At 34.1% G+C, this 9,571-nt stretch overlaps 1 pseudogene; it reads left to right on the top strand.

Moving 5' to 3' along the window:
* Window positions 1-2,085: 2,085 nt before the first annotated feature.
* On the top strand, window positions 2,086-7,273 carry LOC105202119 (annotated as a pseudogene).
* The last annotated feature ends 2,298 nt before the right edge of the window (window positions 7,274-9,571 follow it).

Raw genomic sequence — 9,571 nt, 5'->3', positions numbered from 1 at the left:
AGATACAGGGTGGAAGAAGGGTGCCGACGGATAGAAGAGGGGGATGAATGGCGGGAGTGGAAGCGTGGGAGAAATTGAAACGGGGGGGGGAGAAATCATAGCGGATGCTGGCAGCGAAAGAGGGATGATGATGACGGGGGTAGCTCGCGCGGTGGGGATATTTGTAACCTTCGTTACTCTCGACTCGTGTATTCGCTTTGTGAAGCTGCACGGCGCGTTCTCCTCGCTATCCGGCGTATTAATACCGTGATATTTATCCGCGTCTCGTTTAATGCCGATAGGGTGAACGTCGTTCATAAATAGTTTTTCCCTGATTATTTTCATACGGCGATGAATTCTGTTGAATCGATTAACGACAATCGCAATTGTCGCTCGACTCAATATTCTGTGGGAAGATCTTGAATCACCTTTCATAACCAGCGGCTGAAACATTGCATCCGAAGTGAAGAAGCACCTGTTCGTGTTGTCCGAGATTGCTGAAGGCGCCAAATGATTAAGTGATCGGATTAATTAACGTCACGTTACAAAGTTTTAAAATGTTTATTATTACATAATAATTCATGAGCAATTGTATAGCATTTGTAATCGTTTCGCTTATTTATATCTACTGTGTGCTGATCAATCTGTACATCCATAATTGTCCAAAACATCTAGTTATCATAGAATATTCCAGCGTTAAAGCATGATAGTCAATAATTAGATAAACACCCTCTCTATAGCAGCGCAATTCATCGGCGATAAATTTGAACGCATATACATTGGCATGCATTGGGAGCATATTAGGCAATATTGCACCAATAAATTGCGTTACTAGCACAGAAATCAGGTTAATAACATTGTTGCTGAAGCAAAGGTAAACCAGGAAATGAACAGGAGAATTGTTCCGTCGCAAGCACGCGTGCATATGGGACAATGGCATTAGCTGAGAGAAAAGATAAAAAAGCGACATGTTAAACACTGTGATAGAACTGGCACATCGCGGCGATGAATGAGGAGGCTGCGGGAAAAGGGGGATGGCGCCGGTAAGAGTGCGAGGAGCCGAGATAAATGAGATGACACAGTTGCAATATTGAAAAGACAAGTCGGACGCGTGTTGGCACGGCGGAATGAAACAAATATGACGTCATAGACGAGCGCCGTCCTTAAAGCTGCGACGCCTACGTGTGGCGTACATGCGCGCGGAAGTACCGACGCCTACAATTATGAGATAAGTAAAGAAGAGAAGGGGAGAAGGAGAAACGCGAAGAGACAGAGAGAGAGAGAGAGTGAGAGAGAAAGAAAGAGAAAAAAAGAAGAAAGAGAGAGGAGTACAAGAACGACCATGTCGAGACCAGATGGAGCTCCTGCCCATTACCCTCGCCGTCACCCTCTTTGTAGCGAGACCGGAACTACCCTCTGAAGTTCAAGCGATCAAGTATTTTGGTCGACATAATTTTGATCAGATAATCGAATTGTAATTCTATCACCTTTTTTGTTGAGTTACTGATTTGTTTAAGTGTTTGCTAATTTTTTTTCATTTTTATAATAGAATGCGTATTTAACATTATTTTAATTTTATATTTTTGTATCCAGTTTATAAATCTCACACGAGAGATTTTGCACCAAGTTGCACTGACCTTGTCTTCGAGTCTGTTAATCTTGTGAATTGAAAAATCTTGTTAATCAGAACTGTTTCCAGAGATAAAATTGATGTACATATTATTATATATTTATTATATATTATTGTATCTTTTCATATGCAAATTTATAAATTATGTAAATGTTTATGAAGTATCCTGCACACGTACTGGTAGTTCTTTCGCTGGTGTCGAGAGGTCGCACGTATGACAAATGAATATCTGCATGTAAAATCGATGCAGATTTCATTTGTACCGGCAGATTTCAGATAACAAAGAGATATTAGCGTACTTCATAATTATTAGTATTATTACATGTCGAAGCATAAAGGCAAATTTATTTAAGCTGATATAATTAAAATTACAAATATATTTTTATTATATAAGTATTATTTTTATTATAGTTATAAATAATATAAATTTTTATTATATAAATATATTTAAATTATAAATTAGATATATGATGTATTTGATAACAAGAATAATTTTTTTTAAATTTACTTGATAGTTAACTTACTTGATAGTTAACGATATCATTATAAGTAATATATCAAAATATCTTTTAAAAATGTTATACAATTATACAAGAAAAGAATTCAACTAAAATACAAATCCGAAAATAATTGTTTTAAATTATTTGAAAAGTTATATTGGACATTCAAGCTGATTTATAGAAATGTCAAAATTGTTTGCAGCAATATTATCATTTATCACGCTTGAGCGTCCTACAATGATTTTGATGGTCCAACATAGAATTATTTTTCTATTTGTATCTAGCTAAAGTTTTAAATGCTGTAAAATTGATACTGAAATTATTCTCTCTATGTATAATTTATAATTCTGTAATAATATACTATGTATATTCAGTCAATATTATTCCGTAGTCAATGTTGTTTTTCGCATATGATATTACTCCCACGTCTCATATGTAAAGAAAGATTAAAGAAATTTATACGCACTGTTTTTTTTTTTTTCATTACTTTAACGGAATTTTAACGAGGCACGGCAACTAGTCTATTACGTGACTTTGCATTTCTAGCTGAACAAATGGATTTGACTGCATGTGGCGAGCCGTTCAAATAAACACGCGCAAATTTATAGAACGGAAATGCACGTATGTGCGGTGCAGATCATTCCCTTTTGCCGAATCTTATGGTTGCGCGCACTGACGAATAGTCATCAAGCGAGCGTCTATGATGCAAAGCGTGTAACTGTGAAATACTCTTTCGTTTAGTACTTCCTCTCCAAATCGTTGGAGAATACTATGAGAATTTTCGGCGAGAGTAAAGTGAGTAAAAATAAAATTCGTCGACTAGTGTTTAACAGTAATTACTTATTAATTAGCGGAGAAGGTAGACGCTTTATTTAGCTGCCCCTTGAAATTTTGCAAGTCCCCAAACGGATATCCCTTTTTGCATATTCTACGAGGAGGAGCTATATAGGACGAAAAAAAAAAAATGAAAGGTGGAAAATGGAACGATCGGGTGACGTTGAATGTGGGTGGTGTTCGACACGAGACGTGTAAAGCGACGCTAAAGAAAATCCCGGGGACCAGATTGTCACGGTTAACGGAGGCGTTAGCGAATTACGATCCGGTTTCGAATGAATACTTTTACGATAGGCATCCACATGTTTTTGCGCAAGCGCTCAATTACTATCGCACGGGAAAGCTGCATAATCCCGTGAACGTGTGCGATCCGCTCTTTGAAGAGGAACTGGAGTTTTGGGGTCTCGATTCGAACCAGGTTGGTTCGATACTTTCGCCCCAAATAAATTGCGTAATGTTATTTGTTAACTGTCAATCACAAAGTATATATCTACATACATATTGAAAAATAATAACGGTGAAATACAATACACGTACAACATTAATATTGTAAAACACATATATAATAGATATAATATCCAATAATTTTGTGTCAATATTCTGTCAATTATTTAAAGCTCCAATCATGCTTGCAGTCTATGACGTATTAGTGATTAATTTAAATTTAATTTTTGCTTTATTTTATTAATAAAATAATAATTGAAAAAAGTATCAGTTTTATAAAGAAAGTTATATAAAACGAGATAAAAGAAACCAGAGAACGTATCGTTGATCTGTTCTTAAAATTAAAGTTACACGTTTTTTTTTTCACGCATAAATTGAAGTGGATTTAAAGAAATTAATAAATGGTAAGAAACATCATTTCGCAAATACTTAATTAAACGTAAAACTAGAAAATTGAAATCTTTGAACAAAATATTCTTTACATTTTATTTATCTCGTTAATGCAAGCTTTTTATACAACTCTTTTTATATGATGTTCTCGCTATAGAAATTTGATAAGTAATTACATCGCTCATGGAATATTTTAATACTCTTTGTTGGCTTTTATTGGCTTTTTGACTTTATTGATTATTGTCTTCAAAGCCGCATTTGTTTGATTTTTTCAATAATCTCTTAATTAAGATGATTTTCTCTAGGTAGAGCCATATTGTTGGAGTGCGTATAGCACTCATCGAGATACACAAGTCACCTCGACAATCCTCGATAAGCTCGACGTCGAACGTCGAGGGTGAAAACTTCAGCGACGTAGAGATCGCTGGGATTTTCGGTTTCGAGGATGAGTATCGTAAAGGGACTCTCACGAGATGGCAAAGATTATGGTCTTGCATCTGGATTCTGTTCGATGAACCGTACTCTTCAGCAACGGCTAAATATATAGTCTGTGTATCGGTACTCTGTTACTGCGTGAAGAGTGACGAGACGGCAGTGGAGTCGCCGGAGAATAAACACGTCTACGAAGAATTGAAGAAAGACTGCTCGAATATTACTGGAACCGTTACTGATCCTCGCCGAGCGTTTTTTTTATCTGGAACATGCTTGTAACGCTTGGCTCGCTGTGAAAATTGCACTTCGTTGCCTCGTATAATCTTTATTTCCCATTCGCTTGTATTTCGCTTTGATTTAATCGTCGTCGTAATTTAATTTCATTTTGCTGAATATTTGAGTTCTGTTCCGTGAGATACAACCGAATAATGTAATTACTTTTACGTTTTCCTCAATATTCCCTATTATAACGCTAACCCTTTTTAATTTATAATCGATACACCGAGTTATCTTCGGCCATGACAGATAACATAGTGAACACTGCGATGCTAGGTAACTTAATTGCAAGTAAGTCTCAGCCTGAGGCGCTTCGCCGTGTCGCCGGTCAATGCAATCGATCTAGTAGCGACGATGAGCTTCTAGACGGAGTTTCTGGCAAAATCATATCCTTATCTGGAGCTCCTGTCGATAGCACGTGTTCTACGATTATTCAAGTTGACGAGGCATTTGCCCGGATTTAGAATCCTTATCCACACCTTTAAGGCCTTACTGATCTTCTTCCTCGCACTTGGAATCGTACGTTTTTGCCAGTCTCATATTCTACGTTGAACGCCTGCAGATAAATTTCTAGTTTCACGGGGGACCGAGCTAAATAATTTAAGGGCACAGTTCTGAATGCAATTTAAATAAAGCGGCGGGATTTGCACAGAAGAATCCAGGGAGAGCTTCGGGCTCTCTCCTAAAAAGAAAATTTTAGAGCCCTGTCTTAGACTTTGATCTCGACTCTTCTTCGCGGATCCCACGTGAACAGCAGTAAAATAGAGATGAAGTAAGATAAATTTTAGAAGATTTGACTCTACTACGCTAATTAGAGTTTTCAACTATTTTATTGCTTTCTGTTTTTTACAAAATTTTCGAAGTGCCCAAAGTTCTAGCCTGGCTTTTCATTTCATAGCGTAACACTTTGCAGAAAAATCCTAACAATGATTTTGACAGTACACCGCGAGGTTTACGGTGGGCTTTATTTATCATGACTGCTGCAGGCTACGGCGACACAACGCCGAAAACTTCCTCAGGCATGTTCATTTGCGGACTCACCGGTGTTCTAACTATCGCTCTTCTAGTTCCAGTCATCGTCAGCAACTTTGTCATGTTCTCGCGCGCACCCGCGCACGCAGGTTACTCGCATTATATTTGCCGTACACTTGGGCGTGTTAATTAATTCATATATAATTAACTTATGATAATAAAATTGAAATTGATTTTATATTAAAATGGAGTGCACGTGAAAAAGTAAAATTTGCAGGCGCGAAAGCAAGCTACCGAAGCAAAGAAGAAGAGTTTCACCGGCTTTTCCAAGACAAACGAGGTCGCCGAATCAGAATTATAGTGACGGCGAGGATCACCAACTTCTAAGTCACCTTTCGAGTTCAGTTTCGAAATCAATAATGGACTTAGCACCTCGGTCAACTACTTGGATCACAAAATATATTACAAATACAGGTATTACATGTTACTTGTATATTTTTTATATAAATTGTTTTATAAATAGTTTTTAAATATTTTTACGTTCATGTAATTTTGTTTACCATGTGTTACAGTCAAATACAAATATCTCAGATGAATGAAACTCAATCGAAACAATGGAAACAATATAATTAATCAGTTTAATAACAAAATGCAGCTTCAAGATTTTGAGAACTAAATGCCACTTGTGCCTGCTTGTATAGCTATTTCTGACTTTTGCGATAAAGGCAATTGAAATATTGATAGAGGAAGTGATGATGATTCGTACTAGTAATAGATTATTTGTTATGTTGGACATAAAATACGAAAGATATGTAATACAAAATTTGTAACTAATGAATAATAAAAGATCATCGTTTGCTTCATTAAAATGAAAAAGGATTTACAATAGCGTCGACAATCGATATTACTACCGGTAATTACATCTATATTCACATAGTTTATTTATTAACTTAATTCTGTTAACGAATTAGCGCTTAATTCTTTTGAATGAAGAAAATAGCATATTAAAAAGGAAATTTATAAGTTTTGATACCAAGTTTCAGAAAGTTCAGAGCAGACAAAAGAGGATGAGATAGTATCGCGGATGATCGGTATTATCTGCGGGTTATCGAACGTTAATCCTCTCCACTCGGCTAATGGGTGAGTGTCAGGGTTGTTCTCACGACGTAAGTTTGGTACACAACTCGGGAATAAGGCTACCCCTGAGAAGGCAACAGCGCGCAAGCGTAAGCCATCGACCGGTGGAGAAATTCGCTTGAGAGTAGCGAACGCGACCCCACTCGAGCAGAGCAACCCATTCCGCACTCGGCCTCAGGATATATCTTGTAAACCCACATGTGAGACGTGTCGAGTAAACGCGACACCTCGTGTACGCACGAGTATCGTATTCCTGCTTCTTATCAAGTACTTGTTCATCTTCATCGACTCAGCTCTCTCATCAAATTTCGAGTCGTCGCCTTGGCAGGCAATTCTAATTCTTGGAAGAGATTGCGATAGTGTTCGTTGATCGATTAACGATCGTCCATGTATTATTTGTCAAGTTAATTCGCATAAATTACAAAACAATTACATAAAGGTAGAAAAAAAAGAATACATTTTGTGTATAAGTTTTTAATTTACATAAGTATATTTTAGAAAAATGGTAATTTTTGTACGATTTACTATTTATTCATCTAAAATTTTTCATGAGGTCATTTTTTTTATTTTACCGATTTTATACCCCGATAAAAATTTGTCTCAGAATTTTTCAGAATATCTGTATAATTTTATACCTTTTTCAGATTTTGTATACGAATTAGAACATTTTTTTAGAAATACTCAGAAAGTCTACACCTTTTCTCAGAAATTTTTGTACATGTTAATTATGAAATATTCTATGATTTCCAAGATTTTTTTGTTCTATAATTTCTAATGAAATGTTATAAAATCTAAAAGAGTTTAAAGTATTTCTTAGAAATTATGCGATGAGAAATAATATCAGAATATTTCAATGTTAACATGTATGAAAAATTCTGAGAAAAGATAGACTTTCTCCATCAGTATTTCTAAATATTTCTGAAAAATGTTCCAATTTGTACAAAAATTATGAGAAAAATGTTTACTCAGATATATTTATTAGATATTGTTTTTTCACAAGAAAAAGACAATACTTATACCGAACTTTGGAATTTTGTTGCTCCACTAAATTGTATATATTTATCTCGAGAATTTATTTAAAATATTTTAAATGCTAAATGTGTAATTTAAACATTTCTATCTCTATTCTGTCTTCTTTGAAAGTCTGTCTTTTTTGCGTACATCATTACTATAGAATTATTTTTTTTTTAAAGAAATAATTCGAGATATGATATTTGCAGGTTTAAAATATCTATTATCTCTCTCGTGTATTCATTCTAATTTTTTATTTATAAATACGAATTATAATAATAAAAGTGTTTTATCTGATTTCAATTTTTTCAATATTGGCTGATTCATGAGATGAGAACAAATGATGAAGATAGAGACCGTTATGAAGATAAATGAAGAGATTTGTCAAATACTTTTCGTTATTCTGGAACAGATTGTATAGAAGGATAAAAAATGAGCAACGTGTTTTCAAGTTAATGAAACGTGTGATCGATATCTGATAATTTTTATTATGAATTGAAAAAAATACGGAAAATTAGTCAATATGTTCTTACTACCGTAAACTGTAACCTTCTTTTACACACTTATATCGCGCGAGATACAGTAAAAATGGGAAAAGAGAAAAGAGGGAATGGATGAGAAAGAAAGAGAAGAATGGGACGAAGACAGACGTTTTATGAGCTATAAAAAGCGCGGAACGACAGGGGGTAATTCCGATCTTTCCCACGGGTTTTGATCGTCTCGCGGCGAAAAGTCGCAATCTCGTAGAAAGTTAAATCGAAGGTTCAGCGGAAAGAGATGATCGCGTGACCTAAAAAGAGAATATTCACGTAATCGACTTAAGTCCCGTCGAATTTGGAATTAAGTAAAGCGAGAACTCCGAATCGTATGATTTTAATCGGTTATGAGACCTTGGGGAAAGAAACGGTTAATTTCAGGTAGAAATCGATATATTAAATCATATAAGAGGAATGATATAAAGAGATGATCATGAATTTCATACAGGCAATCCTTACTGTATCCACAATCCAACAATATCGATTTTTTTTTTATTTTGCATATAGAAGATTTACGTCTACGTCACATATGCTTAATGAACATTTAATGAAATATCTATTAAATATCCAATTTTTTATTCAGATTTGCAGATCTTGATTAAATGTTAACTTTTATTGTTGCTAAAAAAATATTTTATAGAAAAATAAGACAATTTTTCTTGCAAAAATAAATCGAAAGAACATTTTTTGTTTTTCTACGAAGTTTCTCATTTTTGAGGAAATATTTTTTCTTGAAAAAACAAGTTTATTTTAGATAAGTAAAATATAAAATTCTATATATTAACTGTTATATACGTTACGCAACGGTATCACTTTTAAATTCTGCAGTTTTAATCTCTAATCAAACTTTGTTGTTTAATTTCGATTTATCAAACATATACATATGTTTTATATGATATATAAAAAAAACATCAAACAATGAAAAGAGATTCAACTATGTAAAAAAAACTTTAAAGCTAAAAAATTCTTTACAATAAACCTTAAAAAAAATCACGAGTTTTTTGAAAAAATATACGAAACATTAAGAAAAAGTGTTTCAATAAACTGATTAGTAACTGAAATAATATTTCATTAATTTTTGATGTTACAATTAGTGTATTGAAACACTTTTTTAGGAATGTTTCGTATATTTTATTAAAAAACTTGTGATTTTCTTTTTTAATAGACTTATCCCATAAAGCACAGATTTTCTAGGAACGTCCATGGGATTTCCATAGGATGTCCTTGCGACATCCTTTGGATAAAGTGTGCAATTAGGATATAATTGATTTTTTTATTATAACGTTATTATTTTAATACCTTTTTTAAATTTACATTTTATTCAACATCTCAACACTAATCAACTCATACACAGTTCATACAATTGTGGAGTAAAGTGCTGCTGTAACAATAAAGTATAAATATGAATAAAATTTGACTATATTTTTCCG

The sequence above is a fragment of the Solenopsis invicta genome, chromosome 1, assembly GCF_016802725.1.
Source record: "Solenopsis invicta isolate M01_SB chromosome 1, UNIL_Sinv_3.0, whole genome shotgun sequence".
Classification (NCBI taxonomy): domain Eukaryota; kingdom Metazoa; phylum Arthropoda; class Insecta; order Hymenoptera; family Formicidae; genus Solenopsis; species Solenopsis invicta.
The sequence above is the reverse complement of the archived record's forward strand: the minus strand, read 5'-3'. Positions and strand labels throughout refer to the sequence as shown.